Source organism: Battus philenor, unplaced genomic scaffold (genome assembly GCF_028537555.1).
Source record: "Battus philenor isolate CCGP_79_NKW_IND1 unplaced genomic scaffold, ilBatPhil1.0.hap1 SCAF_5, whole genome shotgun sequence".
In the NCBI taxonomy this organism is placed as follows: domain Eukaryota; kingdom Metazoa; phylum Arthropoda; class Insecta; order Lepidoptera; family Papilionidae; genus Battus; species Battus philenor.
In genome coordinates this window covers 6,859,896-6,875,101 of record NW_027181715.1, presented here as the reverse complement: position 1 = coordinate 6,875,101, position 15,206 = coordinate 6,859,896, and the positions used below count along the sequence as shown (strand labels likewise).

Below are 15,206 nucleotides of genomic sequence, written 5' to 3'. Positions count from 1 at the left end.
CTGCAGATCGCGGTGTTTCGGCAAATTTAGCACGCGGAGCGCCGGCCGTAGCGGGCTTTACAGTTCGCCACCGTTACGCGGCGATTAAGCCGAGCACGCGCAACGGGCTGCCTATCCGACGCCCTACTGTACTTGTAACGCCTCTGCACTTGTCATCATAACTGCTCTACATATAAAAATTACGCTAACTGGACTTTTTTGTTCAAGGTGGATGCTTGAAATTTTTGCATGCATACTTATCTCAAGCTGTTTTAAAGTTTACCATTGTAACGTTACTTAACAATTATAAAAGTTGTGAATTGGCGCCCTTAAGATTTTGACATGCACGGCTGGTCATCACAGCAACACTTGGGGAAGGCTATTCCTTATACTAATAGGCATTTGTGCGTTGACATGATGATAATGAAGATTCTGCAGTTGACCGACAAGCGCTTCGCCACCCAACAGGTGGACCGATAGATCAGTCAGAAGGAAGTTTGTTAATATAAAATAATATATTTATTGGATCAATCATGCAAATTTTGTAAATTTTTCATATCCATATAATTTAAAATAAATACATAACTAAACATATTCGATATTAAATCAATTGAAATAAAATATAAGTAAATAATTAATTAGAATGAGTTCCTGTTTTAAAGTGTATGTCATTCCAAATTCTATTTAATATATCAATTGCGTACTAGTTGTATTTAGCTACCATCACAAAAAAAGATAAATTAACTTCAAGGAGGTTACTATATTTTTTTCATTATCTATACTTAAAGCGATTGACATAAATAAATATATCAGTGAAAAAAAATTCATAAAGAATTGAGCACGTACTAGGTCAAACATTCAAAAATCGTAGCAAGATTATGACTCCTTTTTCGAAGTTGCACAAGAAGTTTGTGGTCTAGCTATGGAAACTGTTATGTTTCCTGTTATTATTTATTGTAAAACATTACACGTATTCGAAGTTATTTACGTTTTATGAAATGAAAATCGTAACAATAAAGAGTCTTTTGATTACTGAAAATGATTTCGATTCAGTGCAGATCATTTGCATCGACTATTTTACAAATTCATTTATGTTGTCATCATATTTAAAATGGCCAGATAATTTAAAGTGATCACACCATTAACAGTGTACGTAGAAGAATAATGTCAGAGTAGCCCAATTTGATAGATACTAAAATCACATTGAGTTCTTTTCAATAGCGTCCTTCAACTTAAACTTAAACTACGAGTATTACAAAGACGCCTTAATTCAAGAAGAACCCACAACAAACGCAGACGGGTTTTTTGTAGTTACTTTTATCTTTAATACAGTAGTAGAGCAATTTATTCTTAAGCCTCATAATAATTATAAATAAATATTTTACATTACAATATGATTTTTCAATGTTTTTTCAAACTTACGTTTTTATTACATGACAATTCCAAAATATTAAATGTTTAGTGTGTTGCAGCACTGTATGTAGTTGCCCACAATTTACTAAATTTATTAAACAAGAGAGGTATAAGAAGTTATATTTAATATTAGTGCTAGCCTTATGTATATTACTATTTTATTAACATTTTTATCGTATATACTTCGACTGTATACCGTTATATTATTTTATACATAAAACTTTTCTCTAAGAGAGTTTAATTTAAACATACAAATATTGATTGAGGCTATAAAAGAAAATGAAGTTTGTTTTTTTAAAATAATAAATGGTCGAGACGCAATGAGAAATCGAAATTAATAATCACTCATCGATCTACCAAGTAAAAGTATATTATCAATGTTTGACCACGCGACCCAAATATTTTTAGAAGTCAATGACTACGCCGACCACGTAAAAGATCTGACAAATGAACACCAAATAAAAGGTGTGAAACAAAGTGAAATAGATAGCAAAGAATTATAACGAGTCATGCGTCTGCGCCGACCAACGCACGACCGGCCGTTACATCGACATTCACTGCAATGTGTGATCGTGGCGTAATGAATTAAGTGCTAGGGACATTAACACAATAACCCACATTAAAAGTATATTTTTTACTGGAAATTGCTTTTTTGGCGTGAGTGAAAGAACTGACGTTGCATTAAAATCAATAGACACAACTAATGTTGTTGTTACCGATAACACTGTCTTTTATTGCTCTGTACAATGTATTAAGTTCATAATGAAATAGGGGCGAGTAAATTGTTTGTAACTTTGTTAAAGCACTACAGGTTGCTACTCTTTAATCGTCATTGTAAACTTTGTTGACAAATGGCGCATGCAATGACACACTTTGTTGTCTATAACAATCGGTTTAATTTGTTATTCTAAACTGGTTTTTCAAGAAAATTCATTTAAGCTCATTCACAAGGAACATTTAAAATAATTACAAAAGTTTTGCGACAATTCCATATTAATCTTGTTTCTACATTTCTCAAAAACAGATAACTATTTTGGTCTTTTTTATCGATATGTTATTACATAGTTATTGAATATTTATATTGATAAGTTTAAAGTCTATCCAAAGTGGATGTCCAATATTAAATTTAAATATCGGCCAATAAGCCAAAACTTGAATACTTTGTTCTACAAAAAACTTTAGGTGACAAAGAGAAAATGAGTGTAGGAGTAAAAGGAACGGAAGTTACCGGTTAAGGAAAATGAAAATACCAAAAACAGAAAAGAACGGATTTCAGAACGTCATTTTAAGATGGTTATAAAATAGTACCATAATTTTATAGCAGCCGTTACAAGCGTTATGCCAACAATTATCTAATTACTGCAATGTATGTATACACAGCGTACCGTAATGTGCACAACAAACATCAGGCTCTATGTAAAGGTCTATACGTAATACATTTTATAGTATACACTTTTTTTTACAAAGTTGAGGAGTTTTTTAAGTAGATATAATAAAAAATGCAATAATTTTTTTTAATTTATTAACACAATAAGAATTAATTAAAGGCTTATGTTTAATTATTGTGTAAGTTTTGCATGCGTAATTCTTATGTTTTTCTTTTTTTTCAGTCGATTGATGTCCACTGCAAGATAGGCTTCCTTAAAAATCGCCACGATGACCGGTCTTGCGCTGCCCGCCGCTAGCGACATCTCGTGACCGTAACTGCAGCGTCGGCCCATCTAGCGGAGGGTTAACCCACCCCGCGTTTACCGGCTCGTGGTTGCCACTAGAGATAGAACCTTACGGGCCCAACGGCCTTCGGTTGTACGAGCGATGTTCACCGCTCACTGCCACTTCAGACGGGCAATACCTTGAGCCGGAGGTAAAGTTAAAGATAGATTTAGAGAGCATCGCCTTAATGATGGGCGACGACAACCTTCGCCCATCATTCCTATCGTTTGCTCGTAGGGTGGTGACTGACACTTTTGATAGAAACAAAACAGTATAGATAAGTAGGTACCAAATAAACTGCACATAAAATAACTAGTCAATTAATAATAGGAAAAATAGACTAAAAACAGATAAAGAAAAGTGTAGTAATGTATAAAAAAGCACAACCCAAAGAAAACTGTGATAAATAAAATATGTAAATAATAATATTAAATAAAAAAAATGTACCTAGCCACCTAAGATAATAAGATGATGGAAGAAAGGCGATGAAAGCAAGAAGGAATAAAAGAACTAAATAATATATATTGTGATGGAAATAAGGCAAGAATAAAAGAAATTGAGAAGCATGACAGTGAGTAAAGAATAAAGATGAAAAATCTGAAAAACTTATTTGGACACAAAAACCCTGATCCCAACTCGTTAGGGGTACGAGAAGTCTCCAATAAAATAATGGGGGCCCAAAAAAATCTTGAGCCGCGTCCTTTTTTGTGGATCTCATTTCTTAATAACGTGTTTTTATGTAAAATCACTACTTTTGCATACACCCCGCATCTATTTTGTGTAGAGGTATGAGTTTGTAATTACCTCATTCAATATTTATAATTAAAAATGGCCGAAAATTATTTTAATGGAAAGTTTAGATTTATATGTTTTTAGTTATTTGGCGTTTAAAAATAATTATTCTTAGCACTAGATTGATTTCACTATTTTATACTCAATTTTCTATATAAATCTATTGGCAATAAATTTATTTTAACGTACATCAAAATTAATATAAAATGTCCGCAGAATGCATCGGCGTCTATCCCTTTCGAAGCTGTGTCATCATCTCGAAGTTTTATTCTTTTTTTAACACTATGGGAACGTCGAACTGTCATTATGAAGTAGACTGCTGAAACAAGTTCCTTTCTTAGCTACGGCCAGCGGCGCCATGCACTGCAATTATTTTGGAAGCAAGTAATTGAATCTCACTAAAATAAAAAGACAGAGATTTGCCGTGCGAGATGTAATTGAAGATTTTCATCGCGCTGATAATGAGTGGCAGTGCGAATCAAAACATTAACTTTCACTACCGTATCAACTTGCGATGATGGCTTTAAATCTTCTTTTAGGAAACCGTAGGAAGTGAGCCTAAAAATTATGTTCATTATTTTATTTTTAAAAGTACAAAACAATTTTAAAACTTGTGATATGAATTATTACTTGAATTAACCTACCTATTTTTAAAAAAGTGAAAAATATTTCAGAGCATGTCATTTTCGTCGTACAACATGATGAAACGGCATATATACGTAGTGTACTTTTGGCCCTTACAAAGTTTTTAGGTCAACATTTGAGTAAACGTATTTTTGTATTTGTGTGTGAAGAGGCATATGTCCACCTGTGGACGCTGATGATGTATTATATTTATATATGTATTAAATATGACATAATAAGTTTATGTTTTTAATTTATATAACATAATGCTAGTTGCAGGGACAAGATTTTATTTTAATTTATATTTTCAAAGCATTGACTTTGTGTCTTTATAGTTTGTTTCAAGCGATGCTCGAAAACTCATTTAAGAACGAAGTTAGTTGGATAAAAGTTAAACCTCTTTATATATACTATAAACAGCTACAATGTGAAAGAAAATAATTTGACGAATTTTTAAAGTAAATTAAATATTGTAACAAGAAGTTTCTGTTTTGGTTTTTATTGCTAAAAGAACATAGATCTAAATTCTGAACTTGTTGGGGTAAATATATTAAGTGTAAGCCTGGCAATAATATTATTTATTAAAAAGCGATGAGATGGGTCACTAAAACATGTTGCTTTGCCAATCGACTAATCATTAAAATGGTTATCTAGCCTTTCTTTCTTATTTATTTATTTGGAAAGCAATAACCATATTTGTAAACTAGTAGTCCCATTTTCATCTAACTGTATATTTAAATGTTTTATTAATTTTTATTTCGCAAGTATAAAAGTTAATTAATGTATTACAGTACAGACGGTACTTGTTCACAGTCTGCGAAGCCTGATGTTTTGCAGAAACCACTTCAATTGCTATCGGGCTTTCAAATTGGAACACAACAAACAATTTCGAAAGGAAAATATAATCAAATACTAGTTTGGTGACAAATATCTTAACACGACAGGATATCAGCAGATTTTAACAAACGATTTTAACAAATTAAAATTAAAGATTCTATAATAAACAGTTTAGATAAATGAAAATTTTCTGGCTATATATATTTATTTAAAGTTTATGGCCAAATTATGAAGTATCTTATATGAATTTAAATGTAATAAAGTATATTTTATGTCTCGTCTTAACAATATTTTGAAACACCATTTATATACAAAAAATAACGAAATAAGATTTAATTGTATAAAAATTGGCAGTTATATATGTTGTTTGAGATAATTTTGGATGCGAATATACTCAAGGCAATCTCATCGTCGGAATGCAGTTCCGCCGTTCTAGGTCGATTTCGATGGCGTACTCTGATGCCAAGGTCCGTTGTACTGTCCTCTAATCCAGGCGTGGTTTGAGCTTGCCGGTGTTAGTGGCAAATTGCAGTGTTCAGCTCCAGGCGCTTTATTGAAAATCCAATGTATCTACTGCAGTAAGTTGAAAGCTATCAGGGAAAGAAAACTGATCTTTGCGTTCAGGCATTAAGAGCGATAGTTGATTGAATCCTGCGCCGGACGGAATCCGTTATCCGGCGTCAGGTTACGGTCACGTCTATATAAGACGGCGGCGTCATCTTCACCATTTCATTTCGTTCAGAGCGCCTGGACGGCCGCGTGGTCCGTCTTTACACGCGCCCCAGGGTCAGTACTCGTGTTAGTGCGCGTGAGAAGCTCACTCCAGCACCCATCGGACGGTTTAGTCGTTCAGGGTCTGGTGCTCGCGCATTTGTGTGGCCGGGTCGTAGTTCTTTTGCGTGGAACCTTCAGATTTAGGCTGTCGTGCAAAGACTAGAAATTTTGAAGATCGTGTTGCAACAAGGGTATGTATTATAAAGCAAAAAACACAATTTTTTTTTCAAAATTGATGAATCCATGATTAACTCTTTACCAAATAATTAATTACTTGAAAGTTAAATGACATAAGTATGTAATAATAAATTCATGTTTCGATTTTAATAAAATAAATATTAACAATTTCATAGTCATAATTAATAAAATAACAGTTTTGACAGTGTTACCATTTAAAATAATTAAATAATGTCCACCGTTGCTAACCGTTCCACGAGTTTGATTCGCACGGGTCGTCTTACTTGACTTACGCTAAGCAAAAGCACGGTATTGGTGCATAGATGGTAAAATGATTGCAGTCATTACTTTGGAATTACAAGAGGTATACGACGGCATCTATGATCATTACATGCACTTGTGTGGGATACCAACTGTGATGCTATTGTTGGATAGAGCTTTTTGTACTCCGTGTGCCTATTCGCTTTTAAATTCCATATTATAAAACTAATACACTAGTTTTTTTTAAATATTAATATGGTTGAAGATAGGTAAAAAAATGATATAAAAATTTCTGATAATGTATATACGAAAGTTTAAGTAGTTAAGAATTTTAGATTTGTAGTTAAGAGAGGCTGTTCTTCATGGAAAAAAGCCAAGGAGAATGTTTGGCAAAAAACAAAACGGTAGAGTGCATCACATCACATCAGTATCCCTTTTTAAAGTTTGTCCCTTTTGGTTTATATATCTATTTCTTTTGACATATTTTTTGGTTTAAGACACTCTTTAGAACTTCTTTTACAGGATATTCACTGTTCTTTAACTTTATAAATTTAATTAAACAGGTAGTTATTTCTAAAATATTTGTCAGATTAATTTGATCATATTTTTATTGGCGTTTCACATGCAGTTTTGAATTCATATTCCTTTGTGAGATTTCTGCAAATTACTAATCGTTATATAGATAAAGTTGTAACACACGTAACTAATGATTATTTTATGTTAATAGATTCATAAAAATTATCATTGTTTAATATAATAAGCATCTTTTAATAAAAGTCCGTTGAAAATGACGGACAAGGACGAGTTTTTTACGACCGGAATGCTTAATTTTGCCGGACATAATTAACGCTTAAAAGTTAATTGATATCTAATGTGATATAAATAAATAGAGAAATTTATACATTTTTTTTTTCAACAATCATAAAGTATATAAGTATAAAACCAAAAAAAAAGGTAAAAAGTATATTAAACTTTATTACCAAATGGCTTCAAATCGGTAATACGTTTACAGTAAAGCTTTGGTCTTCTGTTGGCCTGTCTGATTCTGGATTTATTGGAGGACAAAAGAACTCTTTGCAAAAAAAATTTTGAATTTTTATTACAAAATCCTGATTAATCTCGAATTGTTATAGTATATAGTATAGCAATATGATCAACCAACCAGCTAATATAATATCTTTTAGTCATTTAATTACTCTTTATTGTACATTAACGAGAAGTAAAAACTAGTCAGATTAAACAGGAAAAATTAAGTACAAAGGGTAGTATATTCAATTATTGGATAGACTTGTTGAATGAGAAAAAAATAGAGCGGGCGGTCAACAGTTTTATTAATTATTTTAATATTAACAATATAATTTGACCGGAAAATATTCTTAGTCTTATAATAGAAATGTTGGCTCATTGTTTATTTTAATTTAATACGCTTTATTGTATACGTAACATAACAGCAAAATTAAAAGTAAAATGGGTTGTTACTCGAGGCCATTTTATTCAGACAACCACAGTACGGGACTAGGAGAATAAGTACCGGGGAGTCGACGGGTACTTTGTTCGAGAGTTTTTTATTTAGTTATCTATTTATTCTCTCTCTTTACAATCTTTGTAATGGGAGACTTACTGCCTTGAGACATTCCTTACCAGCGAATCAGAGATGGTGCTGAGATAATTATAAGGCAGTTGTTTAAATTTTATATAAAAGTTAACTAGTTATATGTCATATGCTATTTCTGTAAATATTTCACTTATAATTACATATATATATAAACACACACTTAAAAAGTAGGATAAAATTTGTACAAAGAATACACTGACATGTATACTATATATATAATTCGTTATTAGGGAGTTACGACGTCTTTTTCACCAATAGGTCTCGAACCTTCTTTTTAATAATATACCGGTTTCCTAACTGCTGGGTAGCTTATTTCAAACCAGAACGCTTTTTACAAGAGAAAAAGAATAAAAGAAGTTAGATTTGCGCGAAGGGCAAAGAAGTAAAAGATTATTTGACCACAGTATTTCTCTCATGATGAGAGTTAAGAAATTGCAAATATGGGGTTAAGAAGGATGGGGAAGTGTAGACAAAGCAACGAATGGAGAGTAGTTAAGGCACGTCAAGTTTTTCAGTTTTGAATACGATGAAAATATAATAACATACATATCCGAATGTAAAGTTATATCTACATTTATTTATATATAATAAATATAAATATTGAAATATGTAATAAATATGGTACAGAAATACATAAATAAACAAACACCTAGTCAACCTAGATAAAGTTTGTACTTGCCTGAAGGAGAAAAGAAAAATAAACAACAAATAAAGGAACACCGGCTGCTAAGAAAATACTCTTAAACCATTTTTATTGTTTAGTAGGTATCATATCTTTACAGGACGAACAGCGGTAGCTTAGTATAAAACACAGTGACTTATGATCGTAGGTTGCGGATTCGTGTTCAGACGGACAGAATTTAATATCACTACTTATTGAGAAAAAAATTCTAATGGATAGACATATACGGTGTGTATCGAATTTGCGTGGTTGATAACGACCTCCTTTCTCGGAAGGAAGACTCAAATCTCAACAGTGAAAACATTACAACCTAACATCAAAAAAAATAATAGAAGCTTAGCTTATTTATATAGGTGATTAAAAGTGTTTGAGCTTTAAAAGTATAATATTAAATAATGTTTGGTTAACTTATGAAAAAAAAACGGATTAATATAGTAAAATTCGTTATACATTTTATCAAAGACGGGCAACGGAATCCTCTGCGTAGCCTAATACAAAACTGCGATCCCCAACCCGCCTGCCAAGCGTAGTGATTATGATAGATCTCCTCATAGATATGAAGACCTATACTTTACAGTGGGCTTCTATGGTCCGAAACGACGACGACGAATATAGAAATTTTGTACTGTCAGGAGATTAAGCCTTGTTTGCAACAACAAGGCTTGGTATGCAACCAATAGAGTTCCAGAGTGATCACGTTATCGATGGTGAAGTAAAATAGGTTTTAAGGCTCTAAACCTTTTTGCACGCAAATGAGTTATACATTCACTACTTTAAAGCTTTTAAACCAATCACTTTGTACCAGAAAAAAGAGAAATGTAATTAACGTTAATAATATCATTGATTATAACAAAAGCATAAAAATAAAGAAGTCTTGATTCTCTATAATGAAACAACATTTATTAATTGAAGATTATAATTAAAAAACACAGAAAGTTTAAAAGTGTACAATTTTTAATTTTATTTAACCGTACAAAAAACATTCTTAATGAAACTAATTATAAAATGAAAAGAAAACATCATAACATATTAGTTTGACAGATGAATTAAAAAGCACAGACAATAGCGATCAATGGCCTGAGCCGTCACTTGCATCGTATGTCGTAAGTTGTAGAGGAAAAAAAACTTGTCTATATTAACCGCACGCGTGGGCGCATAACCAGTTGGGAGGTTTTTTGCCGTCAAGTGCACATGGCCTTGACCGAAGACTCGGCTGCGCCCAAATCACTGATCGACCTACTTACACAGAATTAAAAACATATTCGAGATGGATTGTCATTGTTATGGAATATACCAATGGTGCGAGCGATTTTTGAACAGAAAAAAACAATTATTCCCGCAAATCACCTATATTTTAACGATTTTAATAAGTTGCATAAAATCATGTTTCTTTTTATACAAAAAATCTTTTTGCAATTTAAAAATGAAAGATGATTAAGCCTCGACTTCCGAGGTTCAGGAGGTCATAGTAAAAAAGGAAAAGAGTTAGGTTTCTATTGCTTTCGTGCTACTGGATACGACCCTAAAGCGAATACTTTGCGAGTGGATAGTGGTAAATACCTATATTTGTAGCTTTACATGAATTCAAATTATATTTTTTTCAAATTTACATTACATTTTGAAATATATCAAAACAACATTAAACAAATGCAAAAGGTAAATTAGTGCACCAAATCCATAAGAAATGGCTTCTTTCTCTTTATTTCAACTATCAAACTTTCACGACATTAATTTGACCAATTTCTCTGAGAATTACTACAAGATAGCTGATGACCTAGATGACGGTATGACACAGGTATGCCTACACCAATATGGTTTACCTAGTGAAGGGAATAATTATTGGTTTTGTTCGTACCTAAAACTATCATATTTTCATTATCTTGTAACAAACGGTCGAGTTCGATGTGATATCGCACCACAATGATCATCTGGGAAGATTTCTAAATTCGGACAACAATAAAATCCGATTGTATGTATGTAATTGCGGCATGCAGTGTGCACGCGCTCATAAAGCCTCGGTACTTTCCCCCGACCCAGTGCCCTCTCTACGGAGCTGGCCGACCCACAACGCTCTACGATTCCATAATGTCTCGTATTTTATTTGAAATTTGCCGTGGCTCATTACGTGTCCGCGTACAGTTATATCTAATAACAGATCTCGATGTAACGATTGTCCACTACGACGTATCACCACGTAATTGATCGCGGTCGGTATATGCTCGTGCTTTTTGTTCCGATGTCGTGATACGCGAAATTGTACGTCAAATGCTTCTGATTTTTGCGTTTAGATAGCACGACGACAATGATAAAAATGGCATTTTTCTCGTATAGAAACGTATCTACAAAGGTATTGCTAGCATGAAAGTGATTACATCTTTACGAGTATACGTGCATATAGGAATGAAGTATTTTGTCTAACCAAAAATTTATATATTATGAATTTAAATAAAATAAATGAAAATTTCGGTTTATTTTTTAAACTCGTCATAGTATTTTAGAAGAAATATAGTAGCAGATTTAATTTCAACGATAGTGTTTGAATGAGATGTTATAACAATTTTCTTATATATTCTATCGACAGTAATATGTCATTGGAATAAAAAAGTTAATAGAGCTAACGGTACATTTTTTTTTCAACACAGATAAAAACGAGATTTCCTTGTAGTTAAATTCAATTAAAATGTATCCTCCGTAACCTTGACGGCCCCTTGGTTCCGAAGTCAGTGTACCTGAGTATAAGTCATGGACCCGAAAACGATATGGACTTTAAAATCAAAGTTCAATGATTTACCCACATAGTTTATATGATTGTTTTATATATATATATTAATGTTTATAACAAATAAAAAATATCATTCTACCCTTGCTATAAATAGTCTCTGTGGAACATGTTTTAAAACGATTCGTATTTATCATGCAAGAAAATACGAAGTGCGATGATATTCGTACATCGTCCCGACGACCCACGTCAACAGCCTCCTACAAATGTGAATTAATAGGCGTGTAATTCGATTGCGGCTCTTTGGTTTTTTAGTAATATTGATTAGTTTATTTTATTATATAAAAAATAAACTATACATGAGTTTGCAAAGAAAATGATTTATATAAAAAGAGTTTAATTATGCCGCGGCTGTCACGATACATTATGTCATGTTGATGAATAACAACAATATCATGTAAAAACAAGACAAGAATGTTTTCCTTTATACTTACAGGGTGATTAGTTATAGATATTAAATTTTTTAGGGGCTAATATTATTCATTTGCTACCAATTACTACTGCATGATACATCCTTCAAAAATCGATGATTTAAGAAATAATAAATAACGTAATCCGTAAAAAGCGTTTTTTTAAATTCGGATTACTATATATCAAAAGTAATTATTGGTTATTATCTGTCCCTGCAAACTTTGTACTGCTTACAGTAATTAGCCTGTCGCATTCCAAAAGAATAAATAAAGAAAAGTATAATAGTAAGATTGAAAATAGGAGAAAAAGCTCTGACGTTTTTTTGCTGATAAATGTGCTATAAATTATTTTTTTTCATTTATAATAAATTATCCCTGTATATTCGAATAAAAAACAATAGTTTTCTTTACTTTTATTTGTCTAAATAAAAACTAATAACTTCACATGAAGTGGACGAAGTAATTGCTATTATATAATTGTAAAACCGGCTAAAAGTTTCTTTATGGAAAAAAATGGAACCAGAATTATTTGCCATTGCTATTTTTCAAAGCACCAATTACGACGTTAGTTACAGTAACAGTAAGGAATGTTTAAATAAGCGAGAAGTTGTGTATTTAAACAAAATGCCGTGAAAAAATTGATGTTATTCAATAAGTACCAGTAATTTGAAACTTGTTTCGGCATCAAGTGATGTATGTTATGTTGTAGTTAAAATTATATAACTCACGATCTTTAGTAACGTTTATTGATTAACAATAAATATTAAATTTTAGATGTATAAGTGCTTGGTATCAATAGATTAAATCAATAAGGACCATTATTTGTATTTTTATGATAATTCTAAAAATTACAGAATTAAGACATGACTATGCTCTTTTAATTTATTGCAGCCTTTTTGCTAACTTGAGATAATAAACATTACTGTATAAAAACAATTCAGAATGTTTTTTTTAATAAATGTGTGAATTATTTTTTTGGCAATAATTACGAGACTGATTAAAAAAATAGATAACGTAGAAATTCAATTAAATTATATACAATAATTTTGGTATAATTTTTCTGTTTTACTCTTAAATACAATTTTACAAGCATTAAAAATATAATAATTACTTATATACATATGTATACATTATTGACGTTTGCCGATCTCTAAATGCACATATACTTATACGACAATTCGATAGGCTAATAGAAAAAAGCATTATTGATAAAAAGCTTTAAGCAAACGAATGAAATAAGTTTTGAAAAAAAAATATCAAAAGGGTGAATAAAATCGGTTACAATAATGATTTGACATTTGTATCTTTCTCTGTCGCTTCACTGACAGATTTTTATAACGGTTGTTCCATTTGACAAAAACGACACAAATATAACTTTCACTATGTTTGGATCACGTAGCGAGATGGAAGAAACATTAGTGGTGTATTGTCGTTGATAATGGATTTACCACAGCGTCCCGTCCATATTCTGCGCGTGCGAAGCCGCCGCACGTAGCAATGCGACCTACAAAGATGATGAATAAACGAGAAAGTACATACGTAAGCTTCGCTCCGTTTTATGCTAAACCAGTGGGTGGCGAAGTATCACGATATGTCCGATGCCGGCGATACAAACATGACTGACAAAACAATTTTATGACTCATAGTTATTTTAGCGGAAAATATAAAACTAAACTTTCAAAAGACTACACAGGATCATAATCCGATTAAAAGTCGATATCACAATAATATAATCCAATCGTGTCGAGGTTCAGCTTTCTCGGGCGCCCTCGAATCGTAATCGTTTCTAGTGACAACTCAAGTCGTGGTCCTTTCTCGAAGGTTTCTGCTTCCAGTCACTCTATTGAGTGACCTCTAAGGCTAACTAAAAGCTTAACGAGTTCCAATCATGTAAATTAAACCAGCGTTTTACTACTCAAGCCTAGTCAATAACAATTAAAAAAAATTGCTAGTGATTATGAACTACCAATTCGATTATACACCAATAAATAGCTTAAATCGTAAAAATAATTTCACCTCAATAGTATGTCGATTCGTCTTTTTATACTGCGGTAGTCAGTGATGCGTAACGTAGCTTGAGAACATAGGTTGTTTTCCTGTACTCGTTTACTCTAGTCTCAGGTAAAATGTCGCTTGTCAGGAGATAGAGCGTAACATTTGATTCATTAGATCAGTAATCCTATTTATATCGATACATTGATCGTTTTTATTATTGCACTGGGCGTATAATTAAAGCCATCTATTTAGCACATTCAAGCATGAATATGTTAAATTGATTGCTGCTTTAAATTTTCGATTAAAAGATAACAAAACAAATTAGTGTAGACTTCCGTGATATACTTTCGTTACTTACTTTGTAGTAAAACTATCACGAAGTGCAGAGCGTTTTGTTTTACTTGCGACTTGCATCGGCCATAATCCTCTCGATGTTCTTCATTTCTCGATCACATAAGAACGCGCCTGGAACGCTTTTACACTCTTCGGAGTCCATTATCCCCATTATTTACGAAAAATGTAAAAATTTATCAATATAATAAATATCGTATGTAATGAGATGTATTAGCTTTGGTAGGACAAGATTTCATGAAACATCTTCAGTAGAGTTTCAACGTTTAATGAAATCACTGTACGTGTGTCTGAACAAATCTCTTTAACAGAGAATGACACCGTCAGTTTTTGTACGAAATAAACGCCGGTCTCATCCGTCAATACACAGCCCAACAAAAAACAAGGATGTGTTTAGTAAGTTATTTTACTCTTGTAATTTGATTACAAATCGTAACCAAGGAAGTAAAAACCAAGAATGTATATGTTGGTATTCTTCACAGAATGTCGATTCATACGAGGAAGTCGTAATAAAAACAAGCTTTTTTTTCTATAATGGAGATGCATTGCTTCCCTGTAATTTGAAACTGACCGTGTGGTTGAAATTGCAACCGCATCTATTATTATTATACATGGTAATAGCGTTCAGAAAAGAAAGTTTAATATTTCAGTGCATTTTATTTAATGAAACATTTATATCTATCTGTTAGTAACGATTTATGTTATAGAAAACTTATTAAATGATCCCAAACAAAGTAATAGAAGCGGGTATAAAGTTTTAGGACCTTATCAAGAAAATAAAACAGTCAATGAATGGCGGATATA

General features: G+C 32.1%; 1 protein-coding gene across 1 annotated transcript in view; it reads left to right on the top strand.

The window, feature by feature from the left end:
- The first annotated feature begins 6,128 nt into the window (after nt 1-6,128).
- Nucleotides 6,129-15,206, top strand: part of tyn (trynity) — a 55,603-nt gene continuing 46,525 nt past the window's right edge. Inside the window, exon 1 of the mRNA XM_068772549.1 lies at nt 6,129-6,323. The gene's annotated coding sequence lies outside the window, so the exon portion shown is untranslated. The remainder of the gene's footprint in view (nt 6,324-15,206) is intronic.